This window comes from Agelaius tricolor, unplaced genomic scaffold (assembly GCF_023055355.1).
Source record: "Agelaius tricolor isolate 1412-34295 unplaced genomic scaffold, bAgeTri1.0.p SCAF_2, whole genome shotgun sequence".
Classification (NCBI taxonomy): Eukaryota; Metazoa; Chordata; class Aves; order Passeriformes; family Icteridae; genus Agelaius; species Agelaius tricolor.
In genome coordinates this window covers 24,109,604-24,127,754 of record NW_027269262.1, presented here as the reverse complement: position 1 = coordinate 24,127,754, position 18,151 = coordinate 24,109,604, and the positions used below count along the sequence as shown (strand labels likewise).

The following is an 18,151-nucleotide window of genomic DNA, read 5'->3' as shown; positions in this document are numbered from 1 at the left end:
TTGAAGGAGAAGTATGTGAAATATTAAAACATTATATAATATTTCTGGACATCATAGTTAACAGCACATACAAGAATCCAAACAGAAGAAACTGCTACAACTAGATATAAATATATTTGCTTGCAAGTTAACCAAGTGGCCAACTCTCTGGGAAAGCCCTAGTCATGAAGACACCTGTTAAAAAGGAGTGCACAAGAAATATGTGCACAAGAAATAAATGCAGACACACTGGTGACGAAGCAAAGTCCCCTCTTTGGAACCAAGTGTACTCATAGTGCCATAGCCCTTGGTTCCACTGCTAGAGGAGATAATAATAGAGGAGGCTGCAAATGAAATACAGAACAAAGGCATCTGAAGAGAACTGAGTAGTTCAATCTGTTGTAATTTGGTCCCTAAGGTTCCCACATAGTACAGTAATGCAGTCTAACATTTCTACATAGAGCTTGCTTTCTTTTTACTTTCTAATCTTTAGGAAATTCTGGGGAGTTTCCCACAAAATGGAAATTAAGATACTCAACACAGTGTAACGCTTCTATACAGGAGGAAGACAGGTATAAAACTCTTTAAGATAAATGTCATTTCAATGTGGGAAAAAAATGAGAAAAAGGTGTCCTGAATCTTCAGCACACAAAGAAAAAACAAAATGTCCCGAAAGAATAATAACAATGTGGGTTTTGCCATTAGAAGATTACGACTTGAAAATTGTCATTCTGAAAGACCAGATAGACACATATGGATTGCATTATTCTAGAAAGCAAGTGCAGAACCATGTTTACAGATATTACTGTTACCCACTGCTTCCCTTAAATTGACATATTCTCCTGTTTAATACTGATTGATGAGATTTCCATGAAGTTCAGAGGAGGTGTGCAGATATGACATGCAATCCATGTTGGATATGTGATTCACTACAAAGATCTATACAGCTAAGGTTTTTCCTATTAGGATACTTTTTTTTCTATTTTTCTTAATGAGAACCTTCAATTTTCACATTCAAATTACAACCTGCAGCATTCAGTGTGCTGGTTTTAACTAATGTTATAATTCTACTTAAGCTGGCAACAAAATTCATTGAACCAAATTACAGACACTCAGGTTTGTTCTCTCTTGGGGAAGAGTAAACAGGGATTTGAAAGTCAGTGCCAGAGAAAATAAGGACAGGTCATACACAGCTACTACTACACGTCTCTACAAAGAGCACAGCTGTATAGGTTAAGGTGGCACACCAGTCTGTTTCTGATAACAAGTTGACAATATTTACAATGACATGGCTTTTATAAATCCTATGATCAATATGGTCTTTCAAGCACCTCTATAAATTTAATGACTTGACTTAGTGTGCTCCTAATTTCCCAATCTCCTTCATAAATACATTCTTTTATGCATAAATAAACCTTAATTATGTAATGTAGTGAGATTTTTAGCGCTGTTAAAGTCAAAGTGAGAAACTCTAAAGACTGCACTTGAAAGATACAACTTGAACTTAACCCATGTACTCTGATGAGGTTGTCACAGCTCACTTTTGAACACATATTGTTTTCTTAGGTTAAAAAAAATGCATGAACCACAAAGGTCCATACAGATTTGACATAAAATCAGGCTGAACAAAATCAAGGCTTTGGTGCACACTCTAAGTTTGAACTCAAGTTTCGAACTGATGGCAGGCAGCTTTCTGAAAAACCTCAGTTGTAAATAACTGTATAAGTGTTTTAAACATTGATGTTTGTAAAGAACTTCAAAACTTCAGATGAAATCTTTCCTGGCATTTTCAAGGGGCAGTAGGAGGAGAGAAATTCCAGCCACGAAGAAAGAAAATTCCAACTCGAGAATATGCAATGAAACTATTATCTTCAAAACAAAGAAAAATGGGCATTTAACAGCCATATATATGTTAAGTTAAAAATTACATTCTTGAAATTAATAATATTCTTTGGAACAACAGATATATTTTAGTAACTTCTCTGTATGAACAGTAAGAGTCTCGTGTAGAAGTTAAACTATTTTATCTTCAGCAAGTTAAACTAAATGATTGCAAAGAAACTAACTGCAACAAAAACTGTAAGAAAATCTTTAATTTAAACTAATTTATCCAAATACCTTTGAAGAATATTAAAAGAGGAACATGGAAAGTGTAGAAACAGTAAATAAAGTTCATAGAAGTAACTGTCAAGGGATTCTCTTACATGCCCAACATGCAGCAACAAAGGAAGTCCTCAGGCAAGACATCTGGAGGTCCCTCCTGACCTAAATTATCACATAATTTTCCAGAAAAATACAAAATATAACAGGAAAAAAAAAATCAGAGCCCTTACCTTTAACATGGCCCCTTTCTATAATTTTAACTTTAATTAGTAAACGTAGACAGGAAATTTGAGATTTGAACACAGTCAATAAAGAACTGGCCAATTAGAATTATTTAAGTGAGAGATGTATTAGTTTTACCAACAGGGCAACAAAAAAAAGTGTGGCTTTCACCTACAGTGAAATCTGCACATAACTGAGTACAACCAGACCTCCTGGGAGAATTGTGTTCCTGTAGCTACACAGATATTCAAAACATATACAGGTAGACAGCATGCATTCATATATATCTTTATATAAGAACTTGGAAATGTAGAAACAGAATGTACTATTACATTTCATAGAGAAAGAAGTTAATTAGTCAAGAACCAAGAAATGAACAGAACAGTATTCCAGACAGATGGTCCAGCACTTCTTAGGCAGATGGCTCTGCTAATTAGATACTGGCAAAAATAACATTAAAGGAGATGGTTTAATTACACAATGCCAAAAACTAACAAGTACATGATATTTCCTTTTTTTTTTTCCTTTTTTCACTATCTGCTTGCTTTCATCTCTTGTATCGTGTATTTAAACAATACTCTGGGGACGTGGGGTATAATGGCAATAACCATAATAATATATGTCAACAAACGTGAGCAATATCGCCTTACTGTTCACATCAAGTCCAGCCATGGAATGAATGGCTTCAAAATGTTTTGACTTGTTTGGCAAGGGTGTCTTACAGCCTGCCTAATTAGCTCTTGATGCTGGATTCCAAAAGCTGAATTTAAAGCGGCCGTAAAGAAAGTGTCAGGATCATAAACCCAAAGAAAGAATGTAGCCACAGAGCAGTACACCAGCAAGACATTAGCAGCAAATTAGACGCCCCAGAGTTAGTGGTGGTTTTGATGGTTACCAGAAGTTTAAAGGCATGCTTTGGTATAATGACATCCTTGCCTCCAGCAAATATGTAAAGCCACTTAGGGAAGATTTATACCTGTCTCTACTTCACAGGAACCATTTTCCTTGCTTTCCACAGAGTCATGACCCCTCATCCTTACAGCTATTGCTGCTGCAGCTGCCTATCTTTCCAATAGGCTTCTGACAAATATCTTTGGAAACTATCATTCTTTAAATTAAAAACAAAAGTAAATTATTAAAAAAGGGGCTTCCTTTTAATATAGCTTCCTCTTATGACTCACAAAAAAAAGAGGAAAAGCTGGTTTCTGAGGATTTAAGGCATCCTGGTTAGGCTTTCACATGACGTGATAGGCCCGCAGCTCATACAAGAAGTCCAGCACCATATGGACAACTTTACTAATTGGCTGCAGTCACTGCATTATTTTGCCTCCAAGTTTTTTTTGCCACATGTAACAGCCAATTTTCCTGGGAATAACATCATGTGTGTTTTCATTTGTTCAGAATCAGCTTTTACTGTTCATCCACAGTTAAAAAATTACAGTTTCTTATAAAGTAAGCACTGCGAAACGTATGGAAATAAACATAAAATCATGCTTGAATTTTCCAGGCTTTGGAATTCAGTTAGAACTGAGATCCCCTGATAGATATATAATTCTGTACTTAAACCAAGTAATATCTAAAGCTTTATATGGCTTCAAGGAGCTGATGTCAACTTAATTTTATTCCAAATATACTAGCCTGAAGTATATTAAAAATTGAGAAGTACATACCCTGCCAATTCATGAAGCAGCCAAAATTTTAATCATCTGATTTACTGATTATGCAAATAAACAGTTGTTGGAAAAAATCAGAGCTAATATGATAAAAGAAAAAAAAAATTAATCATATTAGAGAAGAACTCAGAGTTACTAAGACTTTCATGAACCCTCAGTGTTGGGCCACTCCATTGACTTGAATGACACAGGACTTTGCCCAAGGCTGAACCATCACAAATGCCTGATACCCACCCACCTGTGCATTCCCCTCTTTGTCTTCTGCAAGGATTTCTAAATGTCACAAAATATCCACTCATTTTACATTTAACAGACACAGTTTTAGAGAGAAAAATGAAGTTCCAAACCTAGAAGCTAGCAACTCAAAACTTGACTATGTTTGGAACTAAGATTTTCAATCCTGCTCCCAGAGAGTTATTAAAAAACCCAAAACTGTTGCACTGTGACTTTCAAAGTTTTTATTGTTCCAATCTGGCATTTTGAGGCTTTTACAGTTTTTATGGACATTTAAAAATTGAATGTAGGATTGTGCTGAAGGGGTAAAACAACAAAATGTTCTTGCACTACCAAACTTGGCAGCCAGTCAGCAGGTAGGAATAAGATTTCACAACACATCTTTAATGCACATTCTGAAATTATTGTACATATAGTAAATTTAACGTTTTGCATAAATTACATATGAATCCTTTAAGATTTAACATCTGTGTTACCACACTGAATTTTGACGTGCTTCCTGGGTTTTTGGGGTTTTTTTGCAAATAAGATTGTTTTTAGTAGGCTCCAAGACTTTTTGAATGCAACATTTTGAGTTGTATTACTTTTTTTACTGATCGTGTTTTAAACTTTTAGGTCTTGATATGTCGGGATTCTCTTTATTCCAATGAAATGAAAGGAATTTCAATATAATTTCATACTTCTCAAGCCCCTAAGGTTAACAACAAAGTAAGTGGTGACAAGAGTCCTCTGGTACTGGAGGGCCACAAAATATTGGTTTGGACCTTCAGCACAAGCAAGCAGAAGTTTGGGTTTTTTTTTTTCCTGTACACCTGCTCATTGCTAATAAGTTGCATGGAAATTTAAAGGTAGAGACAGCATTGGAATGTGGGCAATCCTGCCCCATGCTCACTTGCTGATCAAGACAGCCACGCTGATGCAGGGTGCCCAGCAATCACCACCCCTCAACTTTCAGCCACAGGCAGCCAAGGAAGCCATGGCATTTCAGAGTGCATTGTGGAAATCAAAAACCTTCCTGAAATAATTTCTGAAAGACACAGCCAACATGCTATATCCTTCCCCTGGGATGTCAAAGATAGCCGCATTACAGCTTCCAGGCATGAGCTGAAAAAACCTCATATGAACATGAGCGATACACTGGAGGATGAAATTTATTAACACCTTCTAAGTGATACTGAATAACTGAGACTACAAGAAAAAAAAAAAGTATTTCTGTATGTTTGCATCTAATTTTGTACATAATGTCAGATTAGGAAGAGAACAACTTCATCATAATTTCCACTTGTTTTTTTCACTTGTTTAAATAGCTTTGTCATTAGGCTTTAGGGATGACAGGCTTGATTCTGTCAACAGTAATATCTATCTACAGTTCTAGAGAAAATACTATACTTTACAACAACTGTTATTTACAATAATAAAAATATTTTTTAAAGTTAACTTTAAAATGGTATCTCACAAGACAGCAAAGAGGCAAAATCTGTTGAAGGAACTTCAAAATACATTTTTTTCCATTAAATATGCAAAAAAATCAGATAAGAAGATTTTAGATAGATGAAAGCACAGAAAAAGTAGAATGCTATTGACAGAAGAAATATAAGAGCCACCAAATCATGTCGGTTTTCCAGTGAAAAGCTAGTGAGAAAAAATACATGTTTCAACAGCAAAGAGACACAAATTCTACATCCTTCTGGTTAATTGCCCAGAAATGTGATTGTGAAAATCAAGATTAAGTTTTATTTTTCCCATTCAAGGATAACACCTAAGTATATAAGGCATCTAGAAAGTGGACTGAGCATAACTGAACACAGTAAGGAAAAACACAATAAAAATTTCCAAAGACTTGGCAATACAGTTGATGACAGCGCAATTGACAGTTCAACAAGGGAAAGATGGAATAAGGAAATTTCAATTTTTGTTATGTTTACTTTAAAATAATTTTCTTTAATTTGAAAAATGCTAAAATGAGAAACAAAATAGCAAGAATATGGAGAAGAATAAAAAGTAGAGAGGCACATAAGTGAGTGTCATCAAGATATAGATAATATCATGAGCTGTGGAGTTGGACAAAAGAACCCCAGCAGGCTGAGAAAAATTCTCATTAGACATAAAATGCAAAAGATGCTTATTAAAATCAGAAATCTTGAACCTATAGCTAATAGGAAAATCATTGGACTGTAACTGCATTGCTAAATTATACAGAAATCAAGGGTGAGAGAGACAAACAGGAGCCTCAGGACTAAGGAGGATATCTGCTCAGAAATTGAAAATGCCTTCACGGGATCATCGTTTACTCCAACTGCAATGGAAGGAGCAGTGGGAACCAGGGGGCCTGGAATCCAACTCTAAATCACAATTTCATCATGAAGATGTGAGATTACAGTAAGGCTATGGAAAAAGCCTGAATCTAAGGGCTCTTCTCTCATTTTGAGACGTGAACTGTCTGAAGCAATGTCAGTGGCACACAGAACTTTGCACGTCTAGGTTATATGTTGAACATCATTCAAGTTATTAATTAGTGGAGGTCAGTGACATCTAGCAACCTTGTAGCAGTAACATTAAATGGGTGGGTGATTTCAATCCAATTTTTAAAAGACAAACATTCAGAACCAAATTTGCCACTTTTGCAGGGACTATGGAACAGCTGCTTAAAGGGAAAACACACCCCTGTTACATATAAAGGTGTTTATCTCATTCAGCATTGACAATGAATCTTAGGAAAGCGGTCACTAAAACAATCATCATATATTAATAATTAATCTGCAACTTTTCCCCTCCTTTTTCTCTCCCTGCTGACCTTGTAGGCTTATAGGAAAATACACAACTTTTAGATTCAGATCCTTTCAAGTGTTCAGAAGAGTATCTCCTAAATTTCAGCGACACACAGAAATTTTAGTAAATATCTCATGCAGGGAGGCCAACTGAAAAATTTATTTCTGAAACAGCTGTGTAATATTCTTCTACTCCTGCAGCCTCTTTTCCATATTTCTTGATTTAGAAACTCTTTGATTGCTGCAGTAGAACAACAATATTGTTCTTAGGTATTTTTCTTCCTATGTTGCTGAAAGCTCAGTGGAAGTAACTATAAAAACATGATAAATAAAACTCATTCAACAGAATGCCCAGTGCAACTGGTAATGAGGCACTTCTATGCAGCCTTGGGGCTCTTATTTCCTTTTGCAGATATCATCAGCTTTCCCCTTTCAAATTACACCTTATTAACAACTGGTCCCCTGATGGGTATGTTAGAGCTCTTATCTCTTTAACAGTGGTTTACATTGGAAGCTAGTTTATAATTATAAACAGAAAGTTACAAAATCTATTACTAGGAATTATTTCTTAAAAATTCTCCTGTGCTTTTTCTGCTGAAAATCTTTTGAAGTCAGTGCAAAAAATCCCAGAGCTTTTACTAAAGCAAAGCACTCCAAAATCAAAGCAAGTTTTGTCTAACTTGAACAGAAGAAAGGCGGGAAATTGTAAACATTCTTAATATCCACTACAGAAAAGGGGTAGCCACAAAGTAGTTAAAAATAGGAAATCTCCTTAGTATATGTCTGAAACACTGAAGAACTTAAGAATTAGAGCCAAGTCCATTCGCTTTAGCTTTTACTATGAATTGTGAAATGGGTTGGAAACTCGGATCAGGCTGTTCTGAGAGCACCTCTACAAAATTGCAAAGTCAAAAAAATTCAAATAAGCAAAATTAATTTTCTATTTTAAGTTCAAGGTATATAAAAATGAATATATTTCAGTATTCTTGGGGGGAAAAATGAAAGACAATCTTAATTTCTGCCAAAAAAACCCAAGCAAAACCAACTGACCAAAAAAACCCAACAGCCAAAGTAAAAAGTAAAACAAAAAAAATTTTAAAAACCAAACAAGTGCCCTCCCAAGCAACAACAACAAAAAAACCCCAACACAACAACAACCTACAAACAAAACAAAACAAAAAAACCAGCTCAAAACCAAAACAACAAAAACCTTGCTTACTCAGTATGGCAAGTAAAGCTTGAGCAGAGACATCCTTTTGGCCTGGATGTTAACTCTGACTTGAGAACCTACACAGCCCTTTCCTCAAGCGCAATAGAAATTTCACATCAGCAACATAGGAGTAAGATTAAGACTGGATAAAAACAAAGCATTCCTTCCTACTCGTGTTCCTAGAAATAGCACAATTTTTGGCTACATTAATCCAGACTACCATTATTCTGTGTTAAATGTAGTGCTTTGAATTTGGGTATGTTCAATATTAATCTGTCAGTTTCTGGAAAAAGCAGAGGGAAGACAGGACAGAAACTGCAATGTGTGTACATTTAGCAAGCATGCCAGACTGTAGGCAGCTTGGCTGGCTGCCAGATACCCACCCAGTCTCTTTCTCATGAATTCATTTTGTTGACAATTAAGAATAGAGTCTGATGGTCAGAAACAGACATAGCTAAAACACTTTCCCACCACAACCACAACCAGCTTTTCACAGGAACAAATTCATCCCTTCAATCTGGACTCGGCCTCCTCCTCACCAGCAACACAGGGATTTAGGGAATGGGGAGCCATAACCTGTCACTCTGCCCTCCCAACAATTTTTCTTACTCCATATGATATTCATAGCTAAAGACTCTTTTTCTTTTAAGCCAAAATGATTTCAAAAGTTGCAGTTCTATTAGAAAACACTTCCCAATAATCTCACAAAATCCTACAGTGAGATGTGGCAAATAACTTTCAATGTGAGTTGTGTGCAAGCAAGGACCAGCCACTCCACTGAGAAACAGAAGAAACAAAACACCCTAAAAATCTGAATGCCATATCATTCCAAACTGAAATTATTACATGGTTGTGTACATTACAGAAATACCTTACATACATGTATATATAAAAATTATGTAATTTTAAAATTAAATTATATATATGTTTGCCCATTTTTGCTTCCGTTTTGCACTTTTTTGGTAATAGTTTGCATGCTGTCTTCAAATCACCTAAAATCCAATGTGAATATCTTAATTCACAATGCTCTCCATTTGTCAGAAATCAGTTTGAGGGGAAAAAAATTTTCTCACAGGCACTTTAGCTCTTAAATGTATTGATTCTGATGGACACTTTATCCCTTCTTTTGGTTTTAATCACTCTTCCAAAAATATATCCCTGTTCCTATTCTTACACAACAGATTGAATCAGAGTGAAAATGGAGGATATCCATTAACACACAAGATACTTTTATGACTAATCAATATACCTTTAGTAAAATAATCTGCTTCTTACTCTTCTTGGTATTTTCTAACTTTCTGAAACCTCCTCCATTCAGACTGAAATCTTCCTCTGCTAGAGAGGGAAATACGAGAAAATAATTTTTTTTGGTAAAAATTAGAGTACTGAAAAATAAAATTTTTCAATTGTTTTATTCACAAAAAATTTCTCTTCCTAAATTCCACACACATAATCACAAAGTGATTGGGGTGAAAATAAGATAACATCGTAGGCAGCTTTTTGAAGTATTCTGTGCACAATTGTCAAAAACTTCTCATTTTACAAAGTTATTAGATAGAGTAGCACAACAGAATAAAAATTTTGAATGTACCTGAACTGGATCTTGGGTTTTTTTTGCTCATTTTTCTGGGACAATTAAATGACATCTCAATAATTTTATAGGGATGGCTGATGTCCTCAGGCAAGAAAACTCAATTGTTCAAAATAAATTCTTCTGCACATTAAAAAGATTTGCCTTTGGCAAGAATATTAAGCATTCCCTAAAATATAAGCTGCTAGAACTAGTAACAGCAGTAAGAGTAAAACCAGTAATAGCAGTATTGAAGCACATGAGTCAATGATACCAGAAAAAAGGTGTACCACAAAATGAGATGGCTGTATGCCTCATTGTGGAGCACCAAATGCCCCTCTACAGTTGAAACTAAACACAGCTCCATTACAGAATATGAAAGCACATAAACTAAAAGTAATGCAAAATAAAAGCTATCATACCGGTATGGAAAAAAAGGAAGAGCAAGAGGAAGGCATACGGATTTCTTTGCTAGTTTTCATCTTTTACTCCACTGTCACAAACCCACTGGCAACAAAGTGCTGCACTGGATTAATGGCAGTTGGGAATTAATGTTTTACTCATACAGTAAATTCCTTCCTTCTACACATACCCGTGAACTCCTCTATAGTGGAACTAACTCACCAAATTTGTTAATTAAATTAGCACAATTTACCTAGCCAGTCCATAACTCCACAAAGGCTTCCTAAAATACACAGGAACAAGTTCTAGTATACAGTAATCCTAGCATAAAAAGCCACAAATTTGTCTCAAAAAAATGGAGTAATGCATTTGCAATAAATGTTTTTAATCTCAATCTAAATACAAAATCAAGTTTGTTGTTGTGCTAGCTGAAAGTTATCTTTTAACACACATTATTTTTCTAGTATAGATGTAGCTTGTCATGTCTTACTGTCAAAAGGATGCCAATTTTCCAAATGTGATAAGCCAAGCAGGAATCTCAATCATTTGGCTCTTGTTCTTGGTTTAATGAAGAGAGATTGGTATCTTAAGAATCCTGGGTGGGGGGGAGGGTGATTAATGCAGATGTGATGGAAGGCAGAGAACAGATAACAATTCTGATTTCATAACAGCCTGAACATACTTAAAATGCATGCTTGGAAATCCCTCCCACAGTTGCCACCACAATAACATCTCTTATCAAAGTTTTGTCTATTTTAGGAGGTCAGTTCTCCACAAATGCTAATCTGATTCGATTCCAGACTGCAACATGCACTTGTATAAATCAAAACAACACAGAGCAAACCAAAAATATCAACAGGTTGACTTCTTTCTGCACACAAAGGGCAAATGTATTTTGCTGCACAGGGAGTACAGAGGGAATTTCTTTTGCATCTTAGAAAAAGAAGTTAACACAATTTTTAATTTCTTTTCTCACATCTCAGGTTTTACTCATGGTCCTCAATCCAAACACCACAAGTGGAAGAAGAGTGGATGAAGAGAGGGCACTAGCTAATATTAGTGGCAGTCAGAGTAAATATGCTGTATTTGGGCAAAGTATGTCATTACCACACATGAGTATGTGCCCTAGTGAGCAGACAGAACATGCATCCTTTGGTCTTTCCTGAGAAAATTATATGCTGCAGCTGGGTTCACTCTAAACACCTACAAAGGGACAGGGAGAGCACTAAACTGTTCAAGAACCAAATAAAGATATAGAGGAATGTGTTGAGATGACCTCCAGGAAAACTCCAGTACAGTGCTATGACCAAAAAAGATCATCCAGTGATATCATAGCAGGTGAGTGAGCAGAATGAGAGGAAAATGATCTAATCTTGGGTTCTCTCTACTTACACTAATGTGTATGGGAGCAAATATGCCAACAAAATGAAGTCAGGTAGAGATTTGATTGTCATGTGTTTCACAAAAGAAGCTGAGACATATTTAGAGGGATCCATAGTCCATCATCTTCAAAGTTAATTATTGAAAGGAAATAAGGGTCGAAGCAGAAAGATAAAATGGAAAACGTCTCTCCAGTGGTCTGCTAGGAAGGGACTTGGGTGCATAGAGGGGCATCCTCTCCAGAGCAAAAGGTGGTTTCCCCAAAGACATATTGTAAGGAGTGCTATGAGGCCAGAGCGTACGGTAGGCATGGCAGACTTTAGCTACCCTTATAAAATCTGGACAGCCATAACACTATAGCCTGGCAGCAAGAGTAAATTTTTAAACACAAATCAAGGTTTTCATGAAGAAATTTAACGTAAGGCTGAAGAGTGAAAAAACAGCTCTTAACTTTGTTCTGAGTAGCATGCAGGAATAGCACTCTAACAGCAACCAATATGTACTTGGATACTACAGCATGTTTGCTTCATGAAAGGGAACTTCAGGAGGAAGCAGTATGATAAGAAAGAGTTAGGTCAGGCAGCTGAGAGTTAAATTTATTGCTGGCAGCATTTAAGGAAACACATAAACATAACATAAACACTACCTTGAAAAAATTAAAAAAGAAAAAAAAAAAAAAACAAACCTGAGGCAAAGGGCAACTTGGAACAGATTAACAGGACAGAAGTAGTTAACAAAAGGAAGTAAGCATCTTTCAAAAAATAAAGCAGTGTCAAAATAAAGAAAACAAAGCACTGAAGAATAATTTTAAAAAGTCATAAATATTACAAGTAAGTCCTTCAAACACATTAAAAGCAGGAATCTTGACAGTTCAAGGAAGCAATACGAGATCAAAGAAGTGATTAAGATAAAGCCACACCAAAAAAACCCCCATATTTCTCCCCTGCCCAAGTTCAGCATGGCAGAGCTCAAAGAAGTTCTCATCCCAGAATACGCGGGGCTGCTGATGAAAAACTCTCCTCATCGAGGTGTTGTTACAAGAGGTCATAGAATACAGACTAAATGAAAAGCAACACATTTTCAGCATGGTTAGTTGTTCAAGAATATTAAAGCAATTCAGAGAGGAAAGTGCTGAAGTATTAAACAGTATATGACCTTCAGCTTACAAATGTACTTGAGGTCTGGAAAACAGCAAACTAACACTAGAATTACTAAAATTGTTTCTAAAATGAGCTCCAGGAAGATCCAAGAAACCACCAGTGCTGATGTCTCTATCAAGCAAATTATCAAAAATTGTATCATAAATAATAAAGAGGGAACAAAGATGTAAGGTCTGGTGTGTGAATTCAACCGCCCTGACTGCTGGGTGTAAACTGTCCAGAGCAGTATCTCTGAGCCTACTGGCAGAGCCTGTGAAAGCAAAGCATTACTAAATGTAGAGGAAGATCAGTGTTAGGAGACATCTAAACTGAATATAACTAAGCTAACTGTACAAATCCATGGGACCAGAGCAGCACCTTAGTGCACTGAAGGAGCGGACTGAAGACACAGCAAAATCTTTCTCTAGCAAATTTGCAAGGAAACAACCAGCACGGATCAGACAAGGAAAAATCATCTCTTCACAACATGATTGCCTTCTTTGATGAGAACAGTGCTCGCTGTTTTACCTTACCTGTAGCAATATCTTTGCCAGTGTTTCCTGTAGTATCCTCAGAGCCCAGCCATTGAGATACTGACTGGATTAACAGTTGATAACAAAAGTGAAAAACTGTCTGGATCACGAGGCTTAAAGGGCTGTATTCAGTAGCACAGAGTCCAACTGGTCACCATTTATCAGTCAGTTGAAGACTGACATTTGGGCCAACACCGTTTAATGGCTTTATTAATAACCCAGGCAATGGGACTCAGTACATTCTCAGCAGCTATATAAATTACAGAATAGTCAGAGAATGTGGGAGATCAAAATTCTGGAGAGCCCAAAATGCTCTGTTTTTTCAGAGGCACCTCAACAGACCAGGGAATTATGCTGACAAGAGCCACAATAAGCACAATAAAGGCCAAGTCTTCCATCCAGAATGAAATAAAATCCTAAGAAAATTACTAGAAAAACAGATATGGATATGGACAAAGTACGATCAAAGGATATCCAGAAGTTACATTCTGTTTGGATTTGAAATACGTATGGGACAAGTTCTCTTACAAAAGGACCTTTAAGAATTTCTTCAAGAAAATAAGGGCACAAGGGAAGGTTCTTAAATGGATAAAGAGGTTAAGGAGTTAGAGGGTAGGTATATGGTCAATTTTCAGGGGGGGACGTGAGTAGTTGAGATACACAGTAATCTACAGCAGAACTCATAAATGCTGAAAATATCCTTAGGTGATACATGATGCAGAAAAGGGAATGAACAGTTATGTGACAATACAGGCTAAAGCCCCCAAGTTACTGAGAGAAAAGAACTGACTGCCCAGAGTGCTAGGAAACCCTTATAAATCTGAATGGCTAGTTTTCTATATTGAATTTAATTTGCAGTTTTAATAAAACACCAGGAAAAAATACCTTAAATAGATACATTATTTATTTTCATGTATTCATTGATGAGCTCTGAACTGAAAATTACTATTCAAAAACAAGATCTTGAGTTACAATAATTAAAAAAAAAACCCAATTAATTATAAGAAGTACAGAACACGAGAGAACATCCTTGTACCATGGAACAAATCCATTTACTCCCTTGTTTTGAACACTTTTTTGCATTTCAGTCCCAACCCATAATTTCAAATTTGAAAGTAAAACTAAGAAAGATGCATAGAAAGGGGACAAAAGACTTTCAGCTTTTTGGGTTTTCTTTACAGAGTAGGATTAAATAGACTGATTCCTTAGGCTAGGAAAAAAGGCATCTGAGGAGAGAGATAATAGACAGTTATACAATTATGAGAAAGGTGCACAGAGAATATTGTTCACTGATTTTAAATAGTGAATTTAAAGTGTATTCACTGGTCTTTGAATTATAAAGAGTATTTAAGGATTTAAACCCCAGAAGTTCTTCATTCTCATGATGAGCTGCAGAACTCTCTTCCATAAAACAACAAAGATACAAAAAATGAGTTAAATGTCACAGGGTGAAATTGATATGAAAATATCCCTCAGGGAAGTGAGGTCTTGATTAAATCTGCCCTGCCGGCAACACATTATTCTATTTTGTGCTATAAAACCTAATCAAACAGAGAAAATTGTTTAATTATTATTAAAATTTCAGTCACTGAATGGTGTGATTTTGTTCCTGTGGTTACCCCACTTTGCAAATCCTCTGTGACAGCTTAAGAGCTGACCGGATAAAAACCCACCTAGGACCCTATCTTCACCTCAGGAAGCTCCTGGATTCCAATGGCTGAGAAAATTTTTAAAGGAACTATCATTAAAAGTTTAGGCTTTTCACAGGCACCTGCTGCAGGCTGGAGACAAGACAGTACAGCAGGTATGGTCTGACCCATACCATATTGATACAGCCTTCTAACTGTAACTCCAAATAGAGAGACATCACCCACTATTTATCTTAATTTACTAAAAACTAGCAATAAATGTTCATCAAAATTATATATGTTTATGCTCTTTAAAAATAATTTATGCAAAAATGAAAGAAAATCTAGCATAATTTATAATTAATATCACTAAAGTTATTCTTCATAGCAAGGGAAATTATATGAAACGCTTATAAATTATGGACCAAGTTTGGGGTTTTTTCAAAGTAAAATAATAAAACCAAGACTCAAAATCCTGTGTTAAGCCTAGACTCCAACCAAAATGCATTCTGTTTTTATGATAATATCCAGGTTCAAGCAGCACACACTGCCTTTTCTTCACTCATATGTTATTTATTTTATACTGAAAGCATTTTTCCAGTGACTTACAATCTGTTCTGTTCTAGGCAGGTTGCAAGTCAGCATTCATAATCTTGTTACCTGAATCTGAGAATGTGTTTCTACCTATGTTACCCCGACTTCTGAATATTTCTTGCTACAGAAATTTCCCTTGTGCAAGATTTTGCATGTTCTGCACATATTCTTTTGCAAATTGCTTTCCCCGATTCAAAGCAGAGGGAAGAACATCTAGAGATAGTTCTGTGTCCTGTCTGAAAAGGAAAGCCCTGTTTTCCTGTTGCCTGGCTACGCTCTGTGTCCATGATTGTGCCAATGCAACAAACACATTCTTGCTATCAACATTGGCCTTTTTTAGTTTGCCACTCCTGCTAGGAGAAGTCAGGGAAATGTAATACACATCCACTGCTGACATTTAGATCTGGTTGGAAGAGACTGTTGTTTGCAACCCAGGGAGGAAGAAAGGCTGAGGGAGAGATACTCTGGATGCTGCCCAGAAGGACAAAAGAAAAGATAGGTGTGAAAGAAGAAATTAGACTTTCCCATGGGTCTCAGGGGCCAGAGAGTCATGAAATCTGGTCTTACTAGCAAAACCTGAGGTAAAGGCAGCACTGAGTGCCTTGGCCTTTTCCATGTCATTTTTTACCAGTTCCCTGTGCCCATTCAGCAGTGGGACCACATTTGCCCTAGTCTCCATTTTGCAGTTGAGCTGCTTGTAGAATCCTTTGTTGCCCTTAGCATCCCTTTCCAGACGTAACCCAAGGTCAATCTCAGCTCTCCTAAATCTACCCCTGAAAGATCAGACAACTATTCCATACTTCTGGGTCACCAGCCCCATCTTCATCTTTTGTAGAATTCATTTTTATGTCTTTTGAGTTCAGTTAGGAGCAGCTTGCTCCTTTCATGGTCTTCCATGCACATCCATTTATAATTGCCATTTTCAGTGGATTCATAGTAATAATCCAGGTACACTACCTTTGGGGATTAACCCAGGACAGGGGGAATTTTCACTATACCTGGGAAGGGACATAGAGGTTATTTTATACTACATCAGTCATAATCAGGGACGGGACAGGGACTCTTTTCCATGGAGAAGGCAGTCCTCATGGTCAAGAAAATGTGGTGAAGGGAGCCATCTGGTACTGTCCATTTTTGGGGGGTTTATTTGTGTGGGTCAGTTCTTTTCTTATGCCCTCTGTCATTACTATTGTTGCTGTTACAGTTTGGTTTCTTATCTCATTGCTGTTTCCAGTAAAACATTATTTTAGCCTGTGATCTTTGCTTTTGCACCTCCAATTCTCAACTTCATCCTGCCATAGTGGGAAGGGGGAGGAGAAAACTGGAAATGAGAGCAGCACATGGTTTGGGGAGTCTCAGTGGGGGCACTGAACTGGGAAGTACCATTCCTAAACCATGACATCGGCAGGGAAGAAGAAGAAAAGCTACTAGTAAAGAAAAATTACTAAAGAAAAATTAGTAATGAAGGCTTTGGGTTTCAGTATTCACTTTCCGGTGCTCAAGTACCTTGGCACTCCAATGACTGCATTGAAGTGCCATCCACCTGCTTCCACTTCCATAGCACCAGGAATCACATTGCTTTGTTGTTTCTGTTTAACCCTTTGCTGTGTCTTGTCCTCATCCCAGGCAATAAACAGGTTGACTGACTCAAGGAACCAGCTCTGAACGTGTCAAACAGAAGCATCACTCTACCTGTACTTTATTTGTGTGAATTGATCCCAAAGTCAGAACTTTCAATTTATCACAAGGAAAAATGAAATTAACATCCTATATTTTGAGGCACCCTCCAAATAAAAAAGGAAAGGATTTGTTTCTGAGGTACATTTTGAAAACCAAAACATAAGTTATTCTAGAAGGAAAAAAATCAATACTTTATTCAAGAAATTTTAAAATATGCTGAGATTTTATTAAATAATCCCAGATTCCCTTACATTGCTTACACAGCTTACTTAGATATAGAATATACCCTTTTTATATAGAATATATAATATTCTATATATTATATAGAATATATATATTCTATATAATATTCTATATATTCTATATAATATATTTATACCCTTTTTTATAGAATATACCCTTTTTTCATCATCAAAATTCTCATCTAGCCTGAAAAATTATCAGGCTGTAGTCTCCAGCTAGTTTTAAACCTTCCTATAATTGTCTTTCCCAGTCTTCTAATAGTCTCCTCCCTACCCTGAAGGTCCTGTGACCATCATGTTTAAGATGAACTCCACAATTTTCAGAAGGTTTCTTTTTATCAATACAGAATGTAGGCCCAAGTGTTCGCCCATGACAAAAGAAGTGAAAAACCAGAGAAGAGCAAGTAGTGGAAGAAGCAACAAGTTTCTATTCCAGACTAAAAATAAAGGGGATGATTACTGGAAAGTTTCCCTTATCAATCTCCAGTAAAACAGGGAATGATTTATCCTTTTCATGGCTAAGCCCCAGAACGGAAACCCTTCTGAAAATATTGAAGATCTGCTAGTCTAAAGCCAGACAGACAATTGGGAAACTGCAGACAGCTCAGAGTCAGCAAGTAATATCATGCAAGAAAGGAGACATATAGATTAAGACATCCCATAGGAATCCAGATAATTCACAACTGGAAATTAGCTGGAGAAAAAGAAACAAACAAATAATTACAGAGAAAAACTGAGGTTACAATTAGAATTGAATAATGAATAAATCCATTTTAACTGTTTTAAGCCTTTAC

General features: G+C 36.3%; 1 protein-coding gene across 7 annotated transcripts in view; it reads right to left on the bottom strand.

The window, feature by feature from the left end:
• The window catches only part of SEMA5A (semaphorin 5A), a 314,662-nt gene that overhangs the window by 147,169 nt on the left and 149,342 nt on the right, over nucleotides 1–18,151 (bottom strand). The gene's annotated exons all lie outside the window — the stretch shown is intronic.